This window comes from Mustela putorius, unplaced genomic scaffold (assembly GCF_011764305.1).
Source record: "Mustela putorius furo isolate JIRA1106 unplaced genomic scaffold, ASM1176430v1.1 tig00003903_pilon_pilon_pilon, whole genome shotgun sequence".
NCBI classification, from domain to species: domain Eukaryota; kingdom Metazoa; phylum Chordata; class Mammalia; order Carnivora; family Mustelidae; genus Mustela; species Mustela putorius.
Genome location: NW_025422051.1, coordinates 4,255,702 through 4,270,471, shown reverse-complemented (window position 1 = coordinate 4,270,471; position 14,770 = coordinate 4,255,702). Strand labels below are relative to the sequence as shown.

Sequence of the window (14,770 nt, the reverse complement as noted above, 5' to 3'; positions counted from 1 at the left end):
CACATTTTTACCCTTTTTTTTTTAAAGCAAAAACAATTTTTTTAAAGAATGGACAACAGAACCACTCCAACCCTGATATGTAGTCACTCTTTAAGCCTTATTTCTGTGGTGCATGAGGCATTTACAAGCATTACCTTTGCTTAGTTTTGTTATTTATATACAGTCACATTTCCCTTTCTTGGTGTCCAGTTCTAATTTTTGACAAAATGCGTAGAGTTGTGTAATTGCCATCGAGATCAGAATACAGAAAAGCCCCCTCACCCCTCAATACTACTTCAACCTGCTTGGTTTAGAGTCAAACATTCCTGCTCCCCTAACTCTACTAACCACGTATCTGTTCTCCCTCCCTGCAGTTTTGCCTTTCCCAGAATGTCATGGAGATGAGATTTTACCATGTGAGACCTTTTGGGCATTAGGAAAATGCATTTGAAATACACCCATGTTTGTGCGTGGATCTCTAGTTTGCTCATTTAAAAAAAAAAAGAGAGATTTATTTTTTTATTTGACAGACAGAGATCACAAGTAGGCAGAGAGTCAGGTGGAGACCGTGGGGGGGGAAGCAGGCTCCCTGCTGAGCAGAGAGCCTGATGTGGGTCTCAATCCCAGGACCCTGAGATCATGACCTGAGTTGAAGACAGAGGCTTAACCCACTGAGCCACCCAGGTGCCCCATAGTTTGCTCATTTTTATTGCAGAGTAAGATTTCATTTTATGGATCTGTTTGCCTATTGAAGGACGTTTGGGTTGTTTCTAGTTTGGTGTTATTATAACTCAAGCTGCTATTAACATCCATGTACAGGTTTTGTGTGGGAACAGAAGTTTACTTTTCTCTAGAGTAAACAGTAAATCCTTAGGAGTGGGATTACTGGGTCATATAGTAAGTGTACTTGTAACTTTGAAAGAAAATACCAAGCTGTTTTCTGGAGTGACTGTACTATTTCACATTTCCATCAGGAATGACTGTTCCGGTTGTTCTGTATCTACACTAACACTTTGTATGGTCAGTATTTTTTATTTGAGCCATTTTAATAGGTGTAGAGTAGTATCTCATTGCAGTTTTAATTTGTATTTCCCTGGTGACTTAATGATGATCATATCTTTTTTTTTTTTTTTAGATTTTATTTATTTATTTGACAGAGAGAGAGAGATCACAAGTAGGCAGAGAGGCGGGGGTGGGGGTGGTGGGGGTCGGGGAAGCAGGCTCCCTGTTGAGCAGAGAGCCCGATGCAGGATGCAGGGCTCAATCCCAGGACCCTGAGATCATGACCTGAGCCGAAGGCAGAGGCTTAATCCACTGAGCCACCCAGGCACCCCATTTTTGTTATTTTTAAAAAAGATTTTATTTATTTATTTGAGGGAGAGCGAGAGCGTGAGCAGGGGGAGGGGTAGAGGGAGAGGGAGAAGCAGGATCCCCACTGAGCAGGAAGCCCACCAGGACCTGGGTGGGGGTCAGGACCTGGGCTGAAGGCAGATGCTCAATCAACTGAGCCACCCAGGTGCCCCATCAATTGTATTTTTCTTTTTTGAAATTGTTTCTCCTATTCGGGTTTCCTTATAATTCAACTAAACCTTAGAATTAATTTTAGATAGTTACAAAAAATCTAGCTGAAAATTTTGTGATTGTGTTAAATCTATAGATCCTTGTGGGGGAAATAGACATCTTACCAATAATGAGTCTTCAGAGCCATGAGCCAGGTATATTTTTCTATGAATTTAGGTCTTATTTGATTTTTTTCAGCATTGTTTTGTAGTTTTCAATATCAGATACTGCACATATCTTATAGATTTATCCATAAATATTTCATGTTTACTGTAGCTGTTTTAAATGGTATGCTTTTTAAAAATTGAAGTTTTGTTTTGTTTTTTTTTAAGGTTCAGGCAGTGTTTATAGGGGGCTTATACCAAGAGCAGGTGTCCCAGACAGCTCCCTGAGCAAAGGCCCACAGTTTGTAAAGGAGCTGAGAAAAAAAAAAGTTTTAATAACTTATTACTAACATATGGAAATACACTATATTTTTATATATTATCCTTGTATTCTAAAACCTTGTAAATTCATTAACTACTTCCCGGAGCTTTGACTTCTATAATGAACTTTGTTTTCTGATAACCTTGTAAGACATTATTTTATACATTCAAATTGCCTTTAGTTTTACCCCTATTTTTTTTGCCATTTTCTTTGCTCTTTTCTTTTCTCATCTCATATTTTTCCATCTGAGATCACTTTCCTTCAGCATGAGGTATATCCTTCATACTTTACCCTTTATACTTTTCTTAATGGAAAACTCTCTCAATTTCTTAATATAAAAATATATTCAAAGGAAGGAAAAAACAAAAGTGGCTGTTTTTCACAGAGGGCATGATTTCACAGAGGTCATTCTTTCAAACCAAAAGAATGACCAAGAAAAAAAACCCCTCCTGGAATTAATAAGTGAATATAGCAAAGTTGTAAGATACAAGGGTAATATACAAAAGTCAATCCCTCTCCTATATGCCAGCAATGAACCAGTAGACTCTGAAATTAACATAATTTCACTTACATTAGTACCCCCCAAATTAAATATTTAGGTATAAATCTAACAAAATATGTACAAGATCTATATGAAGAAAACTGCACAAAACTAATGAATGAAATTAAAGAACTAAATAAATGGAGAGATACTCTGTATTCATGGATAAGAAGACTCAATATTGTCAAGATGTCATTTCTCCTCAACTTGGTCCATAGATTTAATTCAATCCCAATCAAAATCCCAGCAAGTTATTTTGTGGATATTGGAAAACTAATTCTAAAGTTTGTACAGACAATAACCCCAGAATAACCACTACAATACTGAAGGAGAAGAACAAATTTGGAGGACTGACACTACCTGACTTCAAGATTTATGATAAAACTACAATAATCAAGACAATGTGGTACTGGCAAAAGACAGACAGATAGACCAATGGAACAGAATGGAGAGCCCAGAAATAAACCCACATAAGTCTAGTCAACTGATCTTTGACAGAGGAGCAAAGGCGAGTCAATGGAGCAAAGATAGTCTTTTCAACAAATGGTGCAGAACACCTGGATACTCCCATGTGAAGAAATGAATCTAGATAGACTTTACATCCCTCACCAAAATTAACTCAAAATGAATCACAGACCTAAATATAAATCAGAAGTATAAAACTCCTAAAAGAGATTCACGATATTGTGACTTACAAGGAATACATATTTGGTCATTCAGATGACCAAACTGTATTTCTCATATATATTTGGTCTTAGTCCCAGTTCCTGGCTCACAGCTCCTAAAACCCTTTGCTCTTCCTTTGATAAGGGTGATAAAGGTGTCTTTTGTTATGTTAATGAGACAATCTTCAGAAAGCCCTTAGCTCACCTAAGTGGGGGGGTTACTGGTTGCCAAGAGAACCAACTACATGATTGGAGGGTTGGTGCTTGATCTCACCCCACCCAACCTCCACCTCCAGGGTGAGGAGAAAGGTGGCAAATTGAGTTTAAATCCTGAGATATTAATTTTTTAATAAATCTAAGAACAACTTTATTTTCTCTTTTCCACCCAGAGCAACTAAAAATCAGCTAAAAGTGGGTGTGGCCTGGGAGGAGAGGGAGCTCTGAGAGTCACAGTTCTCTTCATCCTCTATATCTGGTGGTGCTAAGGGGCCTGGGGAGAGAAGGTGCTAGCAACAAAGGCAAAGTCAAAGTGAAGGGCATGAGGGGACTCTAAAAGTGGGCAGGGGGTGGCTGGACTGAGGTGGAGCCCCTGGTGTCTCATCTTCCCTGTCCGCATCTATGTCCTCAGACCCACCCTCCTGCTCCAAGTCCATCCCTGACAGCTTCTTGTCCTTGCCTTTGCTTCCTATCCTCCTATTCCTCCAGCCATTGTTGCCTGGCTTCTGGCCCCTCTCCCTTTCCATGGTGTTATCTTCCCTGTCATCCTGCATCTCAGGCACAGAGGCCACCAGGTCCTTCAAGAAGTCAGGCTGCTGGGGGCACCTGGGTGGCTCAGTCGGTTAAGTGGCTGACTTTCAGTTTCAGCTCAGGTCATGATCTCAGGGTTATGGGATTGAGCCTGTTGGACTCTGCACTGGGCTCTGGGTCTGCTTATCCTTCTCCATCTGCCTCAGTTCCTTTCCCTGCTCACACACTCTCTCAAATAAATGAGTAAATAAATAAAGTAAAATAAAATCTTAAAAAAATAAAGTCAAACTGCTGCTCCAGCTCAAGACACTGCTTCAGGTGGGATGTGGTCATGGTTTGGTGCTTCAGGACCAGGTCACCTGGAAGGTCTTTGTCAACAGTGACTGGAAGAAGAGTTCGAGCACCCAGGAGATAATGATAGGTACAGCCGCTGCCACCTTCCCAATCTCTTCGTCTGCATGAGGTTCTTGATTCACCTCAGCATGAACCCCACGTTATAGTTCTTGGTTGGCATCAATTTAATCAATCATGACTATATAATGAAGCCTCCACAAAACCCCAAAAGGACAGGGTTTGGAGAGCTTTCAGGTTGGTGAACACGTAGAAGTTCTGGGAGAGTGGTGCACCTGGAGAAAGCATGGAGGCTCTGTGCCTGTTTCCCACACTATGCTCTGTACATCTCTTCCATCTGGCTATTCTTAAGTTCTATCCTCTGATAATAAATAAGTGATCTAGTAAGTGAAATGTTTCTTTGAGTACTGTGAGCTGCTCTAACAAATTAATTGAATCCAAGAAGGACCTTGGGTGACAACCTGGGCCTGCAACTGGCATCTGAAGGGAGTGATCAGTCTTATAAGATTAAAGTTTCAACCCATGGAATCTGGTGTTATCTCCAGGTAAACAGTGTCAGAATTGAGCTGAATTGTTAAGACACCCAACTGGTGTCTGGAGCATTGCTTGGTGGTGTGGGAAAACCACCCCCACCTCCCCAACACTAAAATTGGGTGCTCAGACCACAAAAGAATAGCCAAGGGGAAAAAACCTAGATGATCTTGAGTGTGGTGATGACTTTTTAAGCTATAACACCAAAGGCACAATACGTATGAAAGAAATAATTGAGAAGCTGGACTTCATCAAAATTAAAAACTTCTGCTCTGTGGAAGATAATGTCAAGAGATTGAGAAGGCAAGCCAGAGACTGGAGAAAATATTTGCAATGTACACATCTGGCAAAGGACTCATATTCAAAATATATAAACCATTCCAAAAATGCAACAAGAAGAAAACAAACAACCCAATTCAAATGGACCAAAAATCTTAACAGAAACTCCCCCAAAGAAGATACACTAGATGGCAAATAAGCATATGAAAAGATATCCTTTATACGTCCTCAGATAAGTGCAAATTAAAACAAAACTGAAGTACTATTACACATCATATTAGAATGACCAATACCCAGAACCCTGACAACACCAAATGCTGGTGAGGTAATGGAGCAACAGGAACGCTCATTCATTCCTGGTGGAAATGTAAAATGATACAGAGACAGTTTGGTGGTTTCTTACAAAACTAAATCAACTCTCACCATATGATCCAGCAACCTTGGTATTTACACAAAGGAGCTGAACACATACATCCACATAAAAGCCTTTTCATGGGTGTTTATGGCAGCTCGATTCATAATGCAGCAGCTTGGATGGAAGCAACCAAGATGTCCTTCAGTAGGTGAATGGGTAAATAAACTGTGGTCCCTCCAGGCAGACTATCATTCAGCACTAAAAAGAGATGAGCTACCAAGTAATGAAAAGACATGGAATAAATGTATGTTAAATGCATAGTACTAAATGAAATAAACCAATCTGAAAAGGCTACATGCCATGTGACTCCACCTACATGTATTCTGTAAAAGCCAAAAATAGGAAGATAGAAAAAAGATTATTAGTTGCCAGAGGTTTGAATTTGGGTGGATTGTTGCAGGGAGGGGCTAGGAATGAATAGAAGGACCACAGAAAAATTTTAGGGCAGTGAGAATATTCTGTATGATATTATAATGATGGATACATGTCATTACATGGATGTATTTATCCAAACCCATAGAATGTACAACACCAAGAGTGGACTCTAATATAAACTATGGACTCTGGATGATGACCATGTGTCATTGCAGATTCATCAATTTTAATAAATATGCCACTTTGGTGTAGAATGTTAATACTAAGAAAGGCTATGTATGTGGGGGGCAGGGGATATATGAGACATCTTGGTACCTTCTCCCCAATTTTTCTATGAACGTTACACTGCTCTAAAAAAAGTCTGAATTTTAAAAATGTATCCATTTTGCCCTCAGTCTTCAAAGATACTTTTTCTGCACAATTCTTATCAGTAGTTACTTTCTTTTAATATGTTGAAGATATTATTCACTTCCTCTGCCTTCTATTGCTGCTGTTGAAGCATCAGCTATTAGTCTAAATGCCACTCCATTGAATATCATCTGTCTTTTATCCTGGGCCAATTTTTTTGCCTTTCTTTTAGTCTTTGCTGTTTTGCATTTTCACTCTGATGAATGTAGGTGGGAATTTCTTTTACTTCTCTCATTTGAAATTGGGGGACTTCTAGAATTGTGGGTTATGTATTTCATCTGTTCTAAAAAGTAATAGCCATTATATTTTTACTCCCTCTCTACTGTCCTTCTGGAATTCTATTTAAATCATTGTTAGACCCTTTTACTCTATCTCCCAAGTTCCCCATGTCTTTTGTATTTTCCATCCCTTATTTTCTCTGTGACACTTTCTGGATAACTTTTTCTGACTTATCTTCAAATGCACCCAATTATCTTTGTATTCATGAGTAATTTATTAGTTTTACGCCTTAATCCATAATATATCTATATATGCTTACATATATATACATATATCCATCCACATTCATATTCATATCTACATCTATTTATTTATATACATATATTTATTTCTAGAAGTTCTAACTGGTTCTTTTCCAAATCTGATGTCATTTTATAAGGTTTTTGTGTTGGCAATGATATTTTCAGTTCACCTTTTATTTATTTAAACATTGAAAGCATAGTTGTTCTACAAACCTTGACTAATAATTCCATATGTGAAGTCTTAGTGGATCTCTCTGTCAGCTGTTCTCTCTGCTTATTCTCATGCTTAGTGTTTTTTTTCTTGTGTGACTTGTACTGTTTGCTGTTAAGTATCACTGAAAACGTATTTATATGGGGGGACCTTGGTCTGTTGAGCATCCAACTCTTGAAATCAGATCAGGTCATGATCTCAGGGTCATGAAACCAAGCCCCATGTTGGGCTCCATGCCCAGCATGGAGCCTGCTTGAGATTCTCTCTCCTTCTGCCCCTCCCACCTTATCTGCTCCTCTCTAAAATAAATAAATAAACAATAATAATTCGAGTAATATGAAAGATGCAAAATACACAAAAGAAAATATGCATTTGCTTAAACCAAGTATCTAAGGACATTGTCTGTTCGAGATCACTTCAGACTAAATTCAATGCCTGAGGGTTTTGTCCTTACATATTTTTTTCCCCTTTGGCATTCCATAAGATGTCAATTTCAGCTAAAAATACACCAAAAGGCCAATTCACTTGTGCTTCACCCTGCCCCTAATAGTATAACCTTTGGGGACTTCTGCTTATAGTAGTGACAGTCTCATCTTAGACTCTCCACCGTAGGCAGGACATGTCACCCTGGCTGTTAAAACTAAAGTTTTAATTTTTTCTGGTTGACAAAGGTCTTGAGTGGCCTCTAGGTTCCTTTTACCCATCTGCGTTCCTACTTTCTTTTCAAGTTTGCCCTAGAAATTACTATCTTGTCAGCTTTTCAGTGCTTTTAAAAAAACATTTTATTTTTGCATTTTATCCATAACTTGTAGTTGCTTTTCTGCAAAAAGGTTGGTCCAAGTCACTTACCCTGCCATTAATAGAAATGGAAATCAATTCATAACATTTACAAGAGAAGTCCCATTCCAGATTGGAATTGTGCAGTGCCTGATGTGACATGGCTGCGATAGATATTTTTATTTATTTTCACTTTATTATTGTGGGGAGGGGTTACCCATTCCAGTTTCTGTGCACAACTATTTTATTTTAGGGGAAGAAAATGAAATATTCAGTAGGAGTCTGTCTTTTGGCGTCAGCAATGAACAGATTCTCTTCCCCATCTGTTAGTCGGGGGGAGGGTCAAAAACATTTTCTTTTTCTCTATAATTTTCTCTTTTCAGACATATTTATACAATTTTACAATTTCCTTTATGTTGCAGGGTATTTGTTAGCAATTCTCAAAGGGACCTTATTATTTTGTGCTTGCAAGTTTTTATTATTTTTCCTTCTTTTCTCTTATTTGGATGAGGATAAGAATCAGGTTTTGTAAGTAACTTATCCTGGTTTCGGGGTGGGGGTGAAGGGCAGCTATCTTTCTTCCAGTCTTACTTGCACTCTTGTCCTATTATCCTCTTTTCTTATATTTAACATTTAAAAATTCACTGTCTTTATTTTTCTGGGCAATGTATGAAGTGCTGATACAGAAATTTCTCTGTTTTACAGTAATGGGATCGGATTCAGAAAATTTTTCTAAATAAATAAGAGAGGATTATAAGAAGTTTCGAAGAAACTACAAGTCAGACTTTTTGCAACAACTGGATTATCTCATCTATTAATAAATCCAACCTCATCAAGCAATAACTTGCTGCTCTCTCATTATAATCAATGTTTAAAGTGTTCCTCATCTTGTCATTCATGAGTCACCACTATTGGAAGCTGCACCTGCCTAAGGGTTTTGTGAAGAAGGGAGACTCCACCCTTATACACCTACAGTGAGTGAGCCAAAAGTTGATGCTTGAAAAAAAAAAAAGGAAAAGATAAGTAACAGGCCAAAATATAATAACAGAGGCTGATAAAAAACCAAGAGTTATCAAGCAGAAGAGAATTAAATAAATTAAAATTATGGGATGCCTGGGTGGCTCCGTCATTAAGCATCTACCTTCAGCTCAGGTCATGATCTCAGGGTCCTGGGATCCAGCCCTGCATCGGGCTCTCTGCTCAGCAGAGTCTGCTTCTCCCTCTCCCTCTGCTGCTCCCCCTGCTTGTATGTGCTCTCAGTCAAATAAATTCATAAAATATTTTTTAAAAAAGAAATAAATAAGTTAAAATTGATAATTATTTGTGATTATTAAAAACTATCAATTCATTATAAGATGTATATATCTACAAAGAACTTTGGTCCTCCAGTTTTCCAATTTTAGTATATGTGCTGCCGAAGCGAGCACTGGTCCTCCAGTTTTCCAGATGCGATGTTGTAGCTTCACTGTGGACACTCCTGATTTCCACTAAATTCAGTGATTCTTTCTTCTGAAACACATTCTCTCCTTCTCATTTCATCACAGGGTCCTGGAGCAAGCTTCTGTAAGACATGTCATAAAACAAAACAAAACAAAACACCACAATCTGGTCAAATAAGACTGGAAAGCATCCAATTAAACAAAATCAATCCATTTTCTCCACTCAATAATTCCTGAGGTTTCAACATGGTAATATGCATAATGAAATTCTAAGAGGGAAGCTGGTATGTGGTAGTCCCTATTTATTGAGCATGTCTAGGAACAGGTGTTCTGTGGAACACACTTTGAGAAGTATGGCTTTTAAGTATAGAATGAGAAATTTTAAAGAGGGACGGGGAGAGAAAAATCTATTTCTTCATCCTGTTGGAGGTTGCATTACCAGTGAAGCCCTTAGAGTCTTTACCTCATTTCCTAATATTTCGGGAAATATTTATTATCCTCAGAGAACAGGCACAGAAGTCAAGTCACTTGTTGAAGATCATACATTTGTAAATGGCAGAACTAGGATTCGAGTCCAGAAGTTCTTGACTCATACCCATGACAGTGTGTTTATCTTTTTTATGTAAGGAGAAGAAAAAATCTTGATGTTTCCATTACTTTTCAAAGAATAACAATTCTTTTAAGAAAATGTACATAAACACATAAATCCACACAAGTCACTGACACTCTGATGGATGAACCATTCGTGCAACCAGGGTTGGGTTGAATTTTATAAAATGTGTTTGAGTGTTTGTCCTGTAAAGACACTTTGATTAATTGGCCTAGCACACAGGTACAATTTAAAAGACTCTAACCTTCCACCTTGCCCAACAGGAATGAGAAAAATGCCTGTGGCATTCATTAAGTACACTGGTCTGCATGGTTTCCCCTATCATCTAGAGGGAGGGGAGCTCAGTTTTACTATCAGTATCTCCCTCTTTCCTGCCTGTCCCTCATACATTTACTATCTTTCACATCCCTCATTTGGATTCTGTTCCAAGTTTCTGTTTCAGAAGTGATCATCAAGGAAAAAATTTATTGGTGGAATTCTTGTGTGGTTCATGTTGGACGTGAGATTTACAGAGAATTTGACAGGTACTGAGTCTCATTCCTTTTGAATGATACACTAAACATGCCCAGAGATGTTGTGGATTGTTCCAGGAGCACACATACCAGGATTCGTTAGGACATGATGTGTATCTGCATCCAGGTTAAAATGGTGTGTGCCTCCTCGAGTCTGATGTCTTCCCCAGGAAGATGGGGCTACTCAGATGCTCTACACGGCAACATGCACAGGATTCCTTCCAAGTCTTTAACAATTCATGATTAAGGATCCCAGAAAGCAGATTTTAAATAAGTACTCCCCTAATAAAAGTACCCCCCAAGAAAACCCTACAGGTAAGAGGATCAATTAAATAAAATATAGAACCCCAATATGACAGTCAAAAGTATTTTGAAGTGTTCATGAGTTTTTTATGACATATCATTCATGATATAACATACTCATTTAGCAAAACTTACTTAGCACATACTATATATCAAGCTTTGCTTTAAGGATCATTGCAAGGCTGGGGCACCTGGCTGGCTCAGTTGGTTAAGCAACTGCCTTCAGCTCAGGTCATGATGTCAGGGTCCTGGGATTGATCCCTGTGTAGGGCAATCTCTCCAGTGAGTGTCTGCTTTTTCCTTGCTCTCTGTGATGTCTCTCACTTTTGCCCTCTCTCAAATAAATAAAGTCTTTAAAAAAATACAAAAAGACCATTGCGGGGCTCACATTTTGGTGGAGGGACAGATGTCAACAGGTGTCAAACCATGACAGATGTGTCTCATCTATTGAAGTCCTACAAAGGCTGAAACCTCTCTCCCACTTCCAACTTTACTGACAGAAAACACAACTGGCCTCCTCCATTTTCCCTAGCCTGCTGTTTCAATACTATCATTTTCTCAGTGTGTCATAATGGAGAAAATATTAGGAAGTCCTGCCAAAGGAAAATACACAGGTAATATGACAATTACTGATATGAGGGAAAATAAATCAGGGTCAGGAGAAGAATAACAGCGATGTGATTTTATGTGCCTGGTAAAGAAAATTCTCTCCAGGGAGGTAATTTTTAAGCAAAGATCAGGATGAATGTGAGGAAGTAAACTGTTTGGATATTTATTCATTTATTTACTTATTTACTTTCTTATTTATTTGCTTTTAAAGATTTTATTTATTTGTTTGAGAGAGAGACAGTGATTGGGAGAGAGAGAGAGAGAGAGAGAGAGAAGGAGCATGAGCGGGGGGGAGACGCAAAGGAAGAAGCAGACTCCCCACTAAGCAGGAAGCCCAACCTGGGGCTCCATCCCAGGACCTGAACCAAAGGTAGACACTTAATCGATTGAGCCACCCAGGTGCCCTGCCATTTGGATATTTATAGTAGAACCTTCTAGCAGAGGGAAGAACAAGTGAAAAAACCCCGAGGAATGAGCATGTTTGCCATGCTAGAGAAACACTAAGGAAGCCAGTATATTTAATGTGGAGGAAAAAAGAGGGAGAGTAAAACAAAATGATGTAGATGTAGGCAGGATACACTAGTGAATATCTTTTGGACAGAGGGACCATAACCTAGAATGAGCTTATGCAAACTCAGCAAGCCAGGGTGGAAAGAAGCTAAGCCTTCAGATAAAGCATGAGCTCCCCAGATCACTATAATATTCACCTAGATCCGTATCTTTGTTTGTGTTAACCTGCTGCAATAACAGGAGTTCAAGTTCGTAACCCATGCTGGGTGATATGTATATGCACCAACAGTGGCTCTCACTGGACAATTTTTAATTTTTTTTGAAAGGTTTATTTGTCAAATTTTCTACCAAGGGCATGTCATTTTTTTTTTTTTTACAATGAAAAAAGAAATTAACTTGGTCTTGAAAAATCGAGTAGAGGTCTACTCTAAGAGGAAAAGGCAATTCAGGATTCCATGTTGATAAAACACTTTGGCCAGTAGAACTCCTAATAAAGGTGGTCACAGATGTAGCTGTGTTCAGCCCAAGGCAGTTTGAAAGGGTGAAGAGGAGGGGCCTACAGGAATGAGGCGTTTCTAGGCTCAAGTCCAGCTAAAGCTGGAGGCCTCTCTCTGTTGTCTTATCATAGGGCCCCTCTGAGTCAAACAACTACCATGTCTCAAGGGAAGCCCCGCATTTCACAGGACAGTGAGCGGGCTCAGAGGCCAGGAGGCTCAGACAGCAGCCTAGCTCATCTTGTCAAAAGGCATACTGATCCTCCTTCCCTGCTCACAATTATCCTATGGATTTCCATCTAGTGCGTAAAACCCTAACTTTCCCACAGCTTCCCAAATCATGCATCATCTGGCCCTGGCTTACCTCTCTGGTTTAATTTCCCTCCATTCGCCTTCTTGCCTCCCAGAAGTTTTACACCCTAAGGACGTTTGTTTCTTCTGTCCGCCTTCTGTAGGTTAGGTTCTCCTGAGTCAGGATGTAACAGTTAATGAGGGACCAACATCTGTGGGAGGTTGGGAGGTTGGGCAGAGGAAGAGGTCCAGGTAGCCGTGCCAGACCAAAAGAGGCCTCAGGCAACCCTAGGGGGCAATCTGAAGACTGAAGGGTCCTTCAGATTTGTTCCAAGTTGAAAGAGGAAAGCCAGACCTGCGTACTGTTGCCTGATGGGCCACTTTATCAGGAGCGTGGTCTTGGGGGAGGTGGTTCTCTACGGAAGAGGCAGCCCTTTGGGGGCTGACACCTGGATGCTGTTTGCAGGCAGCACTTCCCAGCAATTAAGGCAACAAGATCTTCCTTAAAGGGGGATGTTATGGGTTGAATTGTGTCCACCAAATAATATCTGTTGAAGTCCTGGCACCGAGTACCTCGGAATGTGACTTTCCTTGGAAATGGAGTCTTTACAGAGGTAATGAAGTTCAAGGGAGTCCATGACGATAGGCCCCAATCCAATATGACTAGGGTCTTTATAAAAAGGGGAAAATTGGACACAGGGACAGACATCCACAGAGAAAAGACAAAGAAACACACAAAAAACACTATGCGAAAATGAAGGAATAGTGTGATGCATGGACCAGCCGAGGAACCCTAACCCCAGACTACCAGCAAACCACTAGAAGCTAGCAGAGAGGTTTGGAACAGATTCTCCTTCATAGCCTCCAAAGGAAGCAACCCGCCAACCACCTTGATCTTCACTTCCAGCCTCCAGACCAGTGAGACAATATCCACTGCACCCTGGGAAACTAATATAGGGAGCTTTGGGCGGCCAGTAATTACAAATACCACATCCTCCACAGCCCTGTACACTATGCAGAAATGATATGCTGATGGTTTTTCTTTTGACCACTTTCTTCTCTTTCATCTCTCCATACTAGTAGTCTCTTTCTGATGAAGTGGTACAGAAGGATTGGCTCTGCTTGGATGTTTCTCAGTCCTTGATAATAGAACTCCACACTCCCTAGGCCCTGCCCATTTTAGTGCATTACTATATCTCTAGAGTTCATCACACAATAGGTGCTCAATGAAATTATGTTTGTGAACCAAAAAAAATTAATGAATGAATATTGAATATTCATGTGCATATGGGCATTCAATTACATCTGAAAGTCATCCAAGGGGAGGCGTTGAAGAACTGGGCTGGAATCAGACCTGGAAAAAAGAAACACATCAAATTTAGAAGCTTAGGATAGAAAGCTGTCTGTCTTATCATAGCAATGCCAGGGAGTGAGCTGAGGAATCTGGAAACAAGACCACATAAAAGGTTGAACAAAGAAAGAGTCATATTAAAGCAATGACTAAGAACCAGGTGCAAGGAAGAACATGAGAGTCTAGAAATACACAGATACTGGAGAGCAAGCACCAGGAGTCATACCCAAGCAAGTAACAAGAGAAGTATGTTTTCTAATATAAGGATGTTAACCAGAAACCAAAACGTCAGGCAATTCCGAAATTCAGAAATACAGGCAGCAATGGAGGACAGGAGCAATAATGGAGACTTTTGTACTCTTGAAACTGAGGCAGGCCTTCAGGAGGCAGGAAATGAGGCCATGGGCTTTAGAGTCAGGCTTGGATCCCTCCACCAACCCTACCCTTTGCTAGTTGGCAGATCTAAGTAAGGGAAGTTTGTTTCCTCTTGGACAATATGCATATAAAAATGGCTATCCAAGTGACAGCAGAGTATCTACTAAATGTGACCTGCTTTCCTTTATATGTCTCCTGTGAAGTTCATAGCTGTTTGTCAGGGGGAATCTGCATAGTGAACCGAAACAAGCATGTTATCAAGGCAGCAAAGCTACCCTCTCAGGGACATTCTTGGCTGAGGGAAACAAATGAAACCAGCCAATGCAAGTGGTTCTAGCCTAGGCCCCATTCTAAAAACTGTTCTGGAAGAAATTTTCTAACATAGAGTGATATATATTTCTTCCTCTTCTCCATCCTGATACCTCCGAAAAAAAAAAAAACAAACCATATCGACTCACATGTTCCTCCCCTCAAGACCAAGGAGCATATC

The 14,770-nt window shown here is 39.8% G+C and overlaps 1 pseudogene; it reads right to left on the bottom strand.

The window, feature by feature from the left end:
• Nucleotides 1–3,572: 3,572 nt before the first annotated feature.
• On the bottom strand, nt 3,573–7,948 carry LOC101681613 (annotated as a pseudogene).
• Nucleotides 7,949–14,770: the final 6,822 nt, after the last annotated feature.